The sequence below is a fragment of the Ostrea edulis genome, chromosome 3, assembly GCF_947568905.1.
Source record: "Ostrea edulis chromosome 3, xbOstEdul1.1, whole genome shotgun sequence".
Classification (NCBI taxonomy): Eukaryota; Metazoa; Mollusca; class Bivalvia; order Ostreida; family Ostreidae; genus Ostrea; species Ostrea edulis.
In genome coordinates, this window is record NC_079166.1 from 63831808 (window position 1) to 63846063 (window position 14256).

A 14256-nucleotide genomic window follows, 5' to 3' on the forward strand; every position below is an offset into this window, starting at 1 on the left:
GATACCAAGTTAATTATCAAGGATCAACTAGCCCGGGTAACCGGGCGATCTAAACACCTACTTTTGAGGGATACCAAATAAGCTTTACCACCCAGCGAGACCTATGCTAGACCTGCCTTTCAGGGATACCAAGTTAATTATCAAGGATCAACTAGCCCGGGTTCCTGAGCCCTAAAATCACCTACTTTTGAGGGATACCAGATAAGCTTTACCACCCAGCGAGCCCTATGCTAGACTTGCCTTTCAGGGATACCGAGTTAATTATCAAGGCTCAACTAGCCCGGGTTCCCGGGCCCTAAAGTCACCTACTTTTGAGGGATACCAGAAAAGCTTTACCACCCAGCGAGCCCTATGCTAGACCTGCCTTTCAGGGATACCAAGTTTATTAATAGGGCTCAACTAGCCCGGGTTCCCGGGCGATCTAAACACCTACTTTTGAGGGATACCAGATAAGCTTTACCACCCTGCGAGCCCTATGCTAGACCTGCCTTTCAAGGATACCAAGTTAATTATCAAGACTCAACTAGCCCGGTTTTCTGGGCCCTAAAATCACCTACTTTTGAGGGATACCAGATAAGATTTACCACCCAGCGAGCCCTATGCTAGACCTGCCTTTCAGGGATACCGATTTAATTATCAAGACTCAATTAGCCCGGGTTCCTGAGCCCTAAAATCACCTACTTTTGAAGGATACCAGATAAACTTTACCACCCAGCGAGCCCTATGCTAGACCTGCCTTTCAGGGATACCGAGTTAATTATCAAGGATCAACTAGCCCGGGTAACTGGTCGATCTAAACACCTACTTTTGAGGGATACCAGATAAGCTTTACCCTAATTATGGTGTTCTTAAACCTAACCCTAGTTGCCCGCCTAATTAAAATATCAAGTCCCGTGGGTAGAGTAATTAAGGTGTGGGCACGGCGTGGGTGTTAGATCCTGCGGAAATCGCCAAGTTTTAACGTGCCCCAAACCCCGGGACGCTAGGTTTTTTTTTTGGACAAAGTTATGGCAAAATCCCTAAAAAGGCGAAAAATGCCCTTAAACTCTGATTTCCCATAAAGGATTAGATAAAACTAACTAGGGGTTGAATAGGGGGTCAAAATTAAGGGCTAACCCTGTGGGAAGGGATAGCCCAGCACCCCTAGAAATATGGCTCCAAGGGACCCAGGAACGAGGATGGTCTGAGGGGTATAACCAACTTACCCTATAATAATGTCTAAGTACAAAAGTACTTCATTTTTTTGGGTTAATAGTATGTTTTTCTTTATCCTTGGATTTTTACTTGGATTTTTACCCTGGTCCGGGGGACAATGGTTGAAAACCTACCCTCCCAAAATTGCAGCCCGATCCCCAACTTGGGGGCTGGGGATGGACTTTGAAGTTTGTTTTTTTTTAAGCCAAGACTGGTTCTAACATCTCATATCGGTGGCCAGTTCGAGCCTTTTTTCAACCCCCACCCCGGGTGCTAAGCGCCCCCTCAGAGATTTTTTCTGGGTGGGGTAATAAAGAGTGGACCCTGCCCTACGGATCTGGCAAGTTTCGCGCCTGAAATCAGCCTGGAAAGGGGATAGGATGATGTTTTACTAAGGTAGCCACTTGCCCTTAAAGTGCAGGGCTCGCTCTAAAAGGGTTTTTTCAGGGTTGTGCCCCTTTAGAAAAGGGGGTTAGACCCCTTCTTTCGACCCCAAAGGACCCCCAACATTTCAGATCGGCTCCTAAAAGGATATTACAGAAGAAGTCAAAGGCGACGGGTGACACTCCAGTTACTTCCCGGAGGCCTTGGGGGTGGTCTTGGCCCCTAGCCCCTATTTTCAACCATGGGGCAATAGAGTGGGGCCAGGTCATGTTTGGGTGCTAAGGGGTCTTCGGTAGCCCCAAAGACTTGGGCTCAGTGAAGAATCAAAGTCGCCGACTCGCCCCAAAAGGGTGGGGCTAGGGTGGGGGTCAGACAGATCCTTTGCCCTTGACCCAGGCACCTGATTTTTGGGTCCCGAATTGCACAATCCTTTCTATGTTGGCCCTGTAAAGGGCAACAAGATCCCTCAACGGATCTTGGAGATAGCGTCTTTCAAAAATTGCCCATTTTCACCAGTTTGGCCATTGGGGGACTTCAGTCCTGACCCCATATCTCCGCTACCCTGTACGACGCTGTTCTTTTGGGATCTCATAGGGGAGGTTTGGGGTCCCATCTCACGTGAATGTCGATTCCCTAGCACTAAGGCTTCTAGGACTTCCGGCCCTTCAAAAAAGTAGAAAAAAGTGAAAAAATCGACTTGGGCCCCACTTGACCCCTGATTTCAAGGGGCCAAATTTCCCCCGTGGGAGTCGAGGGCTGTCCCTTAAGAGGTTCCTCGCGAAAATTGGAACCCTCCAACCCCCTCGACCTTAGGGCAACGACTCTTAGAAAAAAGGTCGAAAATGGAAACATGGGGTCCATTGGGGAGTTGTTGTCAACAAACCTTTTGAGGATAGACAATGCCTCTCTAGGATTGGGTAAAACATAGATGGGGCTCAAACGCACTCAAAAATGACCCAAAATTCGAAGGTTACCATATGGGCCCTTCGACCCCAAGGGGCAACAGACCCCATGAGGGGCGACTACCATCCCTATTAAGGGTCCTCCGGTAATTTGAGCTCTCTAGCCCCATCAGTTCCGGACCCGCGAAAAAATGATTTTGAGGTGATGACCGGGAAGGGACAAAATTCCGACTTTTCAAAAAAAAGGGGGATCACTGACCCCGGACCTGTTGGGGTCGCGTCCCCGAAGGGCCCTTCAGCTCATACTAGACCCGGAAGCCCAAACACCCCCAAAACGTTATTCAAAAAGGAAGATCACTCGTGCGAACAATGCTTGCATGGGGCAAATTGGCCCCATGGGGTCCGAGAGGCACCCCATGGAAGGGGCCTCGAACCGATTGGGGGCCCATTGCCCCATCTGTTCCAGAGCACCAAACCTTAAAAGAAAAGGAGTACTCCCCATGGGATTCCCGATGACCGGAGGGGCCATGTCACCCCATGAGGATTTCGGATCGCCCCCTTCCGAGGGTCCCTCTGTCGAATTGGGGACCCTTTGCCTCACTTCTGTCAGGTAGCCATTTTGGCCCTAAACACTTAGACAATTTTCCAGGACCCAGTAGCCATTTCTGCCCTCCAAGTAGCCAAGTTGCCCTATAAAAATCACCCCTCTTTCCAGCAAGCACGGTGACCATACCTCGAGACCTAGGGACCCCATTTTCCGCACAGGAACTCCCAGAAAGGGGCTCTGTTGACCCCTAGAAGGGCAACTCCCAACAAGGGTCGAAAGTGGATTGGGGTCACCCCTTTAGAAGGGTGTGGTCAGGGTGGGTATTTAGCCCTCTAGCCCCAATACGGCCCCATGGGGCCACAGAGTGCGACCCCAACATTTCTCGCACAGAAAGGGGTCTGGTTTGGCCCCATCCAGTAGGTCTCAGTCCTGACTATAAAAATGTTGGCCCCATCCCTGATGGCCCCTGACCCCACTGGGGCTCTGAGACCCCACAGGGATCGAGATCGACCCCTTCCAAGGACCCTTTTCCAAATTGGGGTATCCTAGCCTCATCGACCCCGGACCTACAGGTCTTGCACTAGAGGGTGATCACTCAGGAAAATCCTGCCCCAGGGGGCAAACTGGACCCATGGGGCATCAAGGGGGCCCCATCCAAGGTCCTTGTCCCAATTTCAGTTCCGTAGCCCCTTCCACTCCGGAGCTACAAAATTTGCAAAAAGGGTCCAAAAGAGAAAAAGGGGCTATTTCGGAGGGTTCATATCTCGGTACCCGAAGTACTTGGGGACCCTATTTTTTGCCCCCCCGACCCCTCGAGGGGTTCTCTTACGATCCCTGGAAAGGCAGGTCCCTAAAGGGACCCACAATAGTTTGGGGCCACCCTCTTAAAAGGGTCATGTCAGGTGACATTTATGGCCCTTAGCCCCAAATGGACCCCACGTGGGCACAGAGTTGGGCCCCACTAATCTTCAAAACAAATAGGGTTAGGTCTGACCCCATCATGAGGGGCTTGACCAGTGGTTAAAAAATTCTAGCCCCACCCATGGGGACTGATGACCCCAAGCGGACCCATTTGCCCCACAGGGACCGAGAACGGACCTCTCTTAAGCCCTATCCTAAATTGGGGCCCGCTAGCCCATCGATCCCAGCGCTACACGTCTACCAGTGAAGGGTGACCCATTTTTCAACTCCGGCCACAAGGGGCAAACTGGCCCCAGAACCCTCGAAGGTGACCCCTCTCAAGGTCTCTCCCGAACTTTGAGTCTTCTGGCCCCACAAGTTTGGCAGTGACCCCTCTTTTAAAAAGGCTGTTATTCAGGTAGCGAAAATGGCCCTAAAAGGTAGTCAAAATGGCACTTAAACAAAAACGTAAACAATCCCATAAGTTTGAGAGTGAGCCATTTTTTCAGATTGCGGATCTTCCGGTAGCCAAAACGGCTATTAAAAAACGTTTAAAATCCCCAACTTTCGATTGGTCATATCTCAGGACCGAAAGTACCTAGGAACCCCATTTTTTGGCCCTGGATCCCTCGAAGGGTTCTTGGTTGATCCCCGGAAGAATAGATCCCTAAAGGGGCCGGCAATAGTTTGGGGCCACCCTCTTCAAAGGGTCATGCCGGGATAAGGTTTTTAGCTCTTTGCCCAAACTCGACCCCATGGGGCCATACAGTTGGGCCCAATAATATTAGCCCCTTAAAAAATATGGGGCTGACCCCATCAAGTGGGGCTCCGTCAGCAGTCTAAAAATTCTTAACCACCCTTTGGTGACCCCTGACCCCAAGGGGGCAAATTTGCCCCACAAGATTAGGGAACGGACCCCTCTTATCCCCCAGTCCCAAATGGGGTCCTCTAGCCCCATCGACCCCATAGCTACAAGTCCTCGAGTAAAGGGTGTCACCCTGAAACACTTGGGTCCCAAGGGGGCAAATGAGCCCCATGGGGCTCCAAGCCGCTCTCCTTAAATGCCCCTGCCCAAATTTGGGTCCCCTAGCTCCACCCACTCTCGAGCCCCATAACTTGCAAAGAGGGTCGAAATCGGCAAAGTGGGGCTCTGTTGGAGGGTTTATATCTCGGGACAGGAAGTAGCTAGGGATCCCATTTTTTGGCCCTGAACCCCATGAAGGGGTTCTGTCGACACCCTGAAGAACAGGTCCTTTGAGGGGCCGGCAAAAGTTTGGAGTCACCCTCTTAAAAGGGTCATGTCGGGGTAGGGTTTTTAGCCCTTTGCCCCAAATCGACCTCATGGGGCAATGCAGTGGGGCCTCATGATATTAGCCACTCAAAAAATTGGGGGCTGACTCCATCAAATGGGGTTCAATCGGCAGTCTAAAAGTTCTTAACCCCCCTTTGGGGACCCCTGACCCGAAGGGGAAAAATTTGCCCCCATGGGTGCCTAGACCGAACCCCTCTTAGGCCCCATCCCAAATTAGGGTCCCCTAGCCCAATCAACTTTAGAGCTAGAAGTCCTCCAGTAAAGGGTGTCACTAAAAAAACATTGGCCTTAAGGGGGCAAATGAACCCCAGGGGGCTCGAAGACGTTCCCTTTGAAGGCCCCTGCCTAAATTTGGGTCCCCTAGCCCCATCCAATCTCGAGCCCCAACACTTCGAAATTGACAAAAGGGGGCAAATTTCTAGTCTCATATCTCGGGACTGGAAGTACCTAGGGACTCAATTTTTTAGCCCTGGACCCCTCGAAGGACTTTCTGTCGACACCCGGAAGGGCAGGACCAAAAGGGGGCTTTACAATAGTTTGAGGTCACCCTCTTCAAAGGGTCATGCCGGGGTAGGGTTTTTAGCCCTTTGCCCCAAATCGACCCCAAGTGGGCACAGAGTGGGCCCCACTAGTTCTGAAAACGAATAGGGTTAGGTCTGGCCCCATCATGAGGGGCTCGACCAGTGGTTAAAAAATTCTGGGAACTGCTGACCCCAAGGGGGCCAATTTACCCAACAGGGGCCGAGAACGGACCCTTCTTACGCCCCATTCCAAATTGGGGTCCTCTAGCCCCATCGACCCCAGAGCTACACGTTTTCCAGTAAAGGGTGACCTTTCTAAAACTTCTGCCTCGTTGGGGCAAACTGGCCCCAGGGGGCTCGAGAGAGACAACATGGAAGGCCCCTCCCTAATCTTGAGTCCTCTGGCCCCACCCATTTGGCAGTGACGGGTCTTTGAAAAAAGCCATAATTCCGGTAGCCAAACCTGCCCTTAAAAGTAACCAAATTTGCCCTTAAAATGTAAAATTCTCCATTTCTCCAATGGGCCATAATTCGGTACCGGAAGTACCTAGGGACCCCATCTTCTCAAAAACTGACCCCAAATGGGGCCCTCTGATGACTCAGCGAAGGCCAGGCCTCATGAGGGGGCCAGAGTGGATTGGCATGACAACTTTAGAAAGGTAGGGTCGTGATAGGTGTTTTGCCCCTTAGGACCCCATGGGGCAACAGAGTGGGGCCAGTCCTTTTGCCACTCGGGAAAAGTCCGGTCTGGCCCCATCAACTTCGGCCCAGTCGGAATTCAAAAAATGTTGGCCCCACTTTTAAGGACCCCTGACCCCAAAAGGGCCGATTTGTCCCAAAGCGACCGAGAACGGACCCCTTTTAGGCCCCATCCCAAATTGGGGTCCTCTAGCCCCATCGACCCCAGACCTACAAGTCCTCCAAGGCCCCTCCCCAAATTTGGGTCCCCTAGCCCCACCCATTCTCGAGCCCCAAAACTTGCAAAAAGGGTCGAAATCGGCCAAGGGGGCTCTCTTTGAGGGCTCATATCTCGGTACCGGAAATACCTAGGGACCCCAGTTTTTAATCCTGGACCCCACGAAGGGTCTTAGGACGACCCCTATAAGGGCAGGTTCTTAAATGGTCTCACAATAGTTTGGGGTCACCCTCTTAAAAGGGTCATGTCGGAGTAGGGTTTTTCTTATGTATAGCAACCATTGGTGTAGCACCAATCATCGGGGAACCAGTTTAGGTTGAGACCCAATCGGAATTCCTTGAATGTCTCGCGCACTATCATTCTCTCAACAAAGGGGGCGTTACGCAAGCTTCTCTTACCAGAGGTGGCGTTACGCAAGCGTCTCTTATACCTCTGTCAACGTTTGGAATCACGTGATAATATAATCACATGATATAAACAATTATTCTCGTTTCCTTTCCCTTTAAAAGTAGCGCACAGAACACTGGGTAGAGAATGGCGCACTATGTCGAGTGCACGAGACATTCGAGGCGTTCCGATTGGGTTGGGACCTAGGTAAACTGGTACCCTGTTGATCTCGCTTCTCTCGTGTGAAGCACCAATCAGTAGGGAACCAGTTTAGGACCTAAGGTAGTCTCGTGCAACCAGACGCTCGGCTGTCTCCAGAAATCTCCGACGAGCAGAGATTTTCGTTGCAGATTTGCCGAGACAGCCGAGTGTCTGGTTGAACGAGACTAGACCTAGGTCGGGTATGACGTAACAATGGAAGCCGGGAGCGGTATGACGTAGGAATGCAAAAGCGTACAAACTCCCCGTCGAGGCCTCACTGCGTCACCTATGTATAGACATCTCCTATGTGACGCAGTACAATATACAGATTTGTATATTGTGAGTCCGCGATTATCACGCGGGCAAATAACACTAAAGAAGTAGTTCGTAGTTAAAGCTTGAAAATATTGACATTAAGAGCATATATATAAAAGTATGGATTTTATTTTAAATATAAAATGATCAAAAGATCATTAAAGAGAAGGGAGACTGTTCAAATTATAGTGTAAAGTAATAAACTTGTTGTTTACGTTCTTGATTTGAACTATTTACGTTTGACATTATGGTTCTTTTTTCGTCATTCTACAGTGACGTCACACAGTATACAATCGCTATCCCATAATGCCTAACTGGAAGAATTTGGTTTGTGAGCAAACGAACTCTGGCGGAAGTTTGAAGAGCGATATGACGTTAAGTCGAGCATGACGTAACAATGGGAGTTATTAGCTTTGCGTCGGGAAAATAACGTTAAAAAAATTGAAATAGCAGAGAACACAATGACGTAACAATTGCAGTAATATGTGATATAGGTGTAATGGTATTTTGTAGTATGGGTGGTGGTATGTGGAGTATGGGCAGTGTAATAGTATGTGGTGTATAGGTTGTAGTTGATAGTGTATGGGTGGTATACACCACATACCACCACCCATACAATCACCTATATCACCTCCTATACATACATGGTACCACTGGCACACTTATTATTAACACCTTTAAATACTACGCCGACTTGATCGATTTTTCCCTTGTCATTGCTACGTCATAGCGCTCTTGGCTTTCTCAATTTTTTCTGCGTTATCATTACAACATAGCGCTCCCAACTTCTATTGTTACGTCATATCCGACTTGACGTCACAGGTCTCTTGTATTTTTATATCATACCCTAAACTGGTTCCCCGCTGATTTGCAAGAGAAGCGAGGTCAACAGGGTACCATTTCATATCATACCCGACCTAGTTCATCCCAATCGTAACTACTCGGCTATTTCCGCAACCGCAAATGAACCTCATATGTGGATCGACGCCATCATAGTCTATTACCATGTGTACAGAAATGCAACTATGACGTCACAGGCGTACGTTACAATATGAAACGCGATCTTTCAAATGCATTTAAGATATCATACATGTCTAAGGTATTCTACCACTATTATTTTTTACTTTTATGTTTATGTATTGGAGTGAATAAGACGTTAATGATACCAAAACTGAATCTCTGGTGAAAATATAAATAATACATTATACAAGGATTCGGTTTTGGCCTTTTAACCTAATCCACAGGCGCGCTTCCGGCGAAGAAATGCATCAATTTGATGCAATTCTTGCGCCGATCCACGTCCGAGTCTTTTTACCGGTTACGGAAAAAGGCGAGCGCGTGATCCGATTGAGTCCATCCTAATCCTACGTCATTGACATTTTACGTTATAGCGCTAATGGCTTATATTGTTACATCATCACTTGACCTTTGACCCACCTATCAATGCTGTTTATACTTACAAGGAATGTGATATTGCAGAAAAGAAGGATCAATTATACGCGTAACTCTCAATTAGATTTTTCACCCAAGATTTATAATAAATCATTTCTTTTTATGGTAATGTTGGTATATCAGTAACAATTCTGATTACATATACATGTAGTTGCAATGTCTCAAGCTCTCTCAATGCAATGATACATGCTTTTGCCCAAAATATGATGATATATCTTGAGTATATATTTGAATACAGATAAAAATATTATCTTACCTTCACTCAGTGGACTTATTGATTAAACTGCAAAATCAAAATAAATGAGGAGCCTTTCTTTTATACTGCAGTCGGAGAGAGAGGGGGAGAAAAAGAAAGGGAGAGAGAGAGGGATGAATAGAGAGATAAAGAGGTGAGAATGAGAGAGAGAGATAAAGAGGAGAGGGTAGAGAGTGAAGGGAGAGAGGGGAAGGGTGGTACAGAGAGAGGAGGAAGAAGACAGGAGGCATGGAGAGAGAGGAGGAGGAAGGGTGGGGAGAGAGAGGGGCAAGAGAGAAAGGGAAAGACAGGCATGGAGGCATTGAGATTAGACCGAGAGTGAGTGAGAGGAAAGGTGGGAGGAGGTAGACAGACAAGAGAGCGAGAGAAAGAAAGACAAGAGAGCGAGAGAAAGAAAAACAGTAACAACTAACACCCAATATAATATGTGCACACATTCATTTACAAACTATCATAGCTGATGAGCTTAATCAGTCTATCAAAAATTAAAATTCCGTACTAAATGTTGTTTTAATTTGATCTAGTCAATGCAACATGATGATTATTTCATAACGTTTAAGGATGTCCATGGAGATTTTTTTATCATTACAGTGTAGCGTCATTTCCATTACAGTACGAAGTGTTTCTCATTTACTAGTATTATACATCTTAGTTCCATAGTAATAACTATGCTAGGCGCGAAATACGTTATTGTAATAGCTTCATTTGTGCACAATAGTCCCCAAAGGCAGCTTAGCAAAACACCATAGGAATTGGCTTAGCTGTCCAAGGATTACTAACTCCGTATCTCTAAAAGGCAGATCTTATGAATCGATCTTTGTATAGGAAATCAAAAATACTATCCTTAAAAGGCAGATTAGTACCGTAGCCTACAAATCGTACTACACTCGTCGTTATGCGTTGCTGATTAACTCAGTATCCCTGAAAGGCAGGTTTGCCATAGGGCTCGCTGGGTGGCAAAGCTTATCTGGTATCCCTCAAAAGTAGGTGTTCAGATCCCCAGGAACCCGGGCTAGTAGAGTCCTATAAATTTACTTGGTATCCCTGAAAGGTAGGTCAGATATAGGGCTCGCTGGGTGGCAAAGTTTATCTGGTATCCCTCAAAAGTAGGTGTTTAGATCACCCGGGAACCCGGGCTAGTTAAGCCCTATTAATAAACTTGGTATCCCTGAAAGGCAGGTCTAGCATAGGGCTCGCTGGGTGGTAAAGCTTATCTGGTATCCCTCAAAAGTAGGTGACTGTAGCGCCTGGGAACTTGGGCTAGTTGAGCGTCGATAATTAACTCGGTATCCCTAAATGGCAGGTCTGATATAGGGCTCGTTGGGCGACAAAGCTTATCTGATATCCCTCAAAAGTAGGTGACTTTAGCGCCCGGGAACTTGGGCTAGTTGAGCGTCGATAATTAAATCGGTATCCCTGAAAGGCAGGTCTGATAAAGGGCTCGTTGGGTGGCAAAGCTTATCTGGTATCCCTCAAAAGTAGGTGACTTTAGCGCCCGGGAACTTGGGCTAGTTGAGCATCGATAATTAAGTCGGTATCCCTGAAAGGCAGGTCTGATATAGGGCTCGCTGGGTGGTAAAGCTTATCTGGTATCCCTCAAAAGTAGGTGTTTAGATCGCCCGGTTACCCGGGCTAGTTGAGCCTTGATAATTAACTTGGTATCCCTGAAAGGCAGGTCTAACATAGGGCTTGCTGGGTGGTAAAGCTTATTTGGTATCCCTCAAAAGTAGGTGTTTAGATCGCTAGGTTACCCGGGCTAGTTGAGCCTTGATGATTAACTTGGTATCCCTGAAAGGCAGGTCTAGCATAGGTCTCGCTGTGTGGTAAAGCTTATCTGGTATCCCTCAAAAGTAGGTGTTTAAATCACCAGGGAACCTGGGCTAGTTGAGCCTTGATAATTAACTCGGTATCCCTGAAAGGCAGGTCTAGCATAGGGCTTGCTGGATGGTAAAGCTTATCTGGTATCCCTCAAAAGTAGGTGTTTAGATCGCCCAGTTACCCGGGCTAGTTGAGCCTTGATAATTAACTTGGTATCCCTGAAAGGCAGGTCTAGCATAGGGCTCGCTGGGTGGTAAAGCTTATCTGGTATCCCTCAAAAGTAGGTGTTTAGATCACCCGGGAACCCGGACTAGTTGAGCCTTGATAATTAACTCGGTATCCCTGAAAGGCAGGTCTAGCATAGGGCTCGCTGGGTGGTAAAGCTTATCTGGTATCCTTCAAAAGTAGGTGATTTTAGAGCTCAGGAACCCTGGCTAATTGAGTCTTGATAATTAAATCGGAATCCCTGAAAGGCAGGTCTAGCATAGGGCTCGCTGGGTGGTAAAGCTTATCTGGTATCCCTCAAAAGTAGGTGTTTATATCGCCCGGGAACCCGGGCTAGTTGAGCCTTGATAATTAACTTGGTATCCCTGAAAGGCAGGTCTAGCATAGGGCTCGCTGGGTGGTAAAGCTTATCTGGTATCCCTCAAAAGTAGGTGTTTAGATCACCCGGTTACCCGGGCTAGTTGAGCCTTGATAATTAACTCGGTATCCCTGAAAGGCAGGTCTAGCATAGGGCTCGCTGGGTGGTAAAGCTTATGTGGTATCCCTCAAAAGTAGGTGACTTTAGGGCCCGGGAACCCGGACTAGTTGAGCCTTGATAATTAACTCGGTATCCCTGAAAGGCAGGTCTAGCATAGGGCTCGCTGGGTGGTAAAGTTTATCTGGTATCCTTCAAAAGTAGGTGATTTTAGGGCTCAGGAACCCGGGCTAATTGAGTCTTGATAATTAAATCGGTATCCCTGAAAGGCAGGTCTAGCATAGGGCTCGTTGGGTGGTAAAGCTTATGTAGTATCCCTCAAAAGTAGGTGACTTTAGGGCCCGGGAACCCGGACTAGTTGAGCCTTGATAATTAACTCGGTATCCCTGAAAGGCAGGTCTAGCATAGGGCTCGCTGGGTGGTAAAGCTTATCTGGTATCCCTCAAAAGTAGGTGTTTAGATAGCCCGGGAACCCGGGCTAGTTGAGCCTTGATAATTAACTCGGTATCCCTGAAAGGCAGGTCTAGCATAGGGCTCGCTGGGTGGTAAAATTTATCTGGTATCCTTCAAAAGTAGGTGATTTTAGGGCTCAGGAACCCGGGCTAATTGAGTCTTGATAATTAAATCGGAATCCCTGAAAGGCAGGTCTAGCATAGGGCTCGCTGGGTGGTAAAGCTTATCTGGTATCCCTCAAAAGTAGGTGATTTTAGGGCCCAGGAACCCGGGCTAGTTGAGCCTTGATAATTAACTTGGTATCCTTGAAAGGCAGGTCTAGCATAGGGCTCGCTGGGTGGTAAAGCTTATCTGGTATCCCTCAAAAGTAGGTGTTTAGATCGCCCGGGAACCCGGGCTAGTTAAGCCCTATTAATGAACTTAGTATCCCTGAAAGGCAGGTCTGGGATAGGGCTCGCTGGGTGGTAAAGCTTATCTGGTATCCCTCAAAAGTAGGTGTTTAGATCGCCCGGGAACCTGGGCTAGTTGAGCCCTATTAATAAACTTGGTATCCCTGAAAGGCAGGTCTAGCATAGGGCTCGCTGGGTGGTAAAGCTTATGTGGTATCCCTCAAAAGTAGGTGACTTTAGGGCCCGGGAACCCGGGCTAGTTGACCCTTGATAATTAACTCGGTATCCCTGAAAGGCAGGTCTGATATAGGGCTCGCTGGGTGGCAAAGCTTATCTGGTATCCCTCAAAAGTAGGTGACTTTAGGGCCCGGTTACCCGGGCTAGTTGAGCCTTGATAATTAACTCGGTATCCCTGAAAGGCAGGTCTAGCATAGGGCTCGCTGGGTGGTAAAGCTTATCTGGTATCCCTCAAAAGTAGGTGACTTTAGGGCCCGGGAACCCGGACTAGTTGAGCCTTGATAATTAACTCGGTATCCCTGAAAGGCAGGTCTAGCATAGGGCTCGCTGGGTGGTAAAGCTTATCTGGTATCCCTCAAAAGTAGGTGTTTAGATCGCCCGGGAACCCGGGCTAGTTGAGCCTTGATAATTAACTCGGTATCCCTGAAAGGCAGGTCTAGCATAGGGCTCGCTGGGTGGTAAAATTTATCTGGTATCCTTCAAAAGTAGGTGATTTTAGGGCTCAGGAACCCGGGCTAATTGAGTCTTGATAATTAAATCGGAATCCCTGAAAGGCAGGTCTAGCATAGGGCTCGCTGGGTGGTAAAGCTTATCTGGTATCCCTCAAAAGTAGGTGATTTTAGGGCCCAGGAACCCGGGCTAGTTGAGCCTTGATAATTAACTTGGTATCCCTGAAAGGCAGGTCTAGCATAGGGCTCGCTGGGTGGTAAAGCTTATCTGGTATCCCTCAAAAGTAGGTGTTTAGATCGCCCGGGAACCCGGGCTAGTTAAGCCCTATTAATGAACTTAGTATCCCTGAAAGGCAGGTCTGGGATAGGGCTCGCTGGGTGGTAAAGCTTATCTGGTATCCCTCAAAAGTAGGTGTTTAGATCGCCCGGGAACCTGGGCTAGTTGAGCCCTATTAATAAACTTGGTATCCCTGAAAGGCAGGTCTAGCATAGGGCTCGCTGGGTGGTAAAGCTTATGTGGTATCCCTCAAAAGTAGGTGACTTTAGGGCCCGGGAACCCGGGCTAGTTGACCCTTGATAATTAACTCGGTATCCCTGAAAGGCAGGTCTGATATAGGGCTCGCTGGGTGGCAAAGCTTATCTGGTATCCCTCAAAAGTAGGTGACTTTAGGGCCCGGTTACCCGGGCTAGTTGACCCTTGATAATTAACTCGGTATCCCTGAAAGGCAGGTCTAGCATAGGGCTCGCTGGGTGGTAAAGCTTATCTGGTATCCCTCAAAAGTAGGTGACTTTAGGGCCCGGTTACTCGGGCTAGTTGAGCCTTGATAATTAACTCGGTATCCCTGAAAGGCAGGTCTAGCATAGGGCTCGCTGGGTGGTAAAGCTTATGTGGTATCCCTCAAAAGTAAGTGTTTAGATCGCCC

The 14256-nt window shown here is 48.0% G+C and overlaps 1 protein-coding gene across 1 annotated transcript in view; it reads right to left on the bottom strand.

Annotated features, from left to right (window-relative positions):
• Positions 1-9304, bottom strand: part of LOC125675520 (glutamate carboxypeptidase 2-like) — a 283989-nt gene extending 274685 nt beyond the window's left edge. The window contains exon 1 of the mRNA XM_056158510.1: positions 9288-9304. The gene's annotated coding sequence lies outside the window, so the exon portion shown is untranslated. The remainder of the gene's footprint in view (positions 1-9287) is intronic.
• Between the last annotated feature and the right edge of the window lie 4952 nt (positions 9305-14256).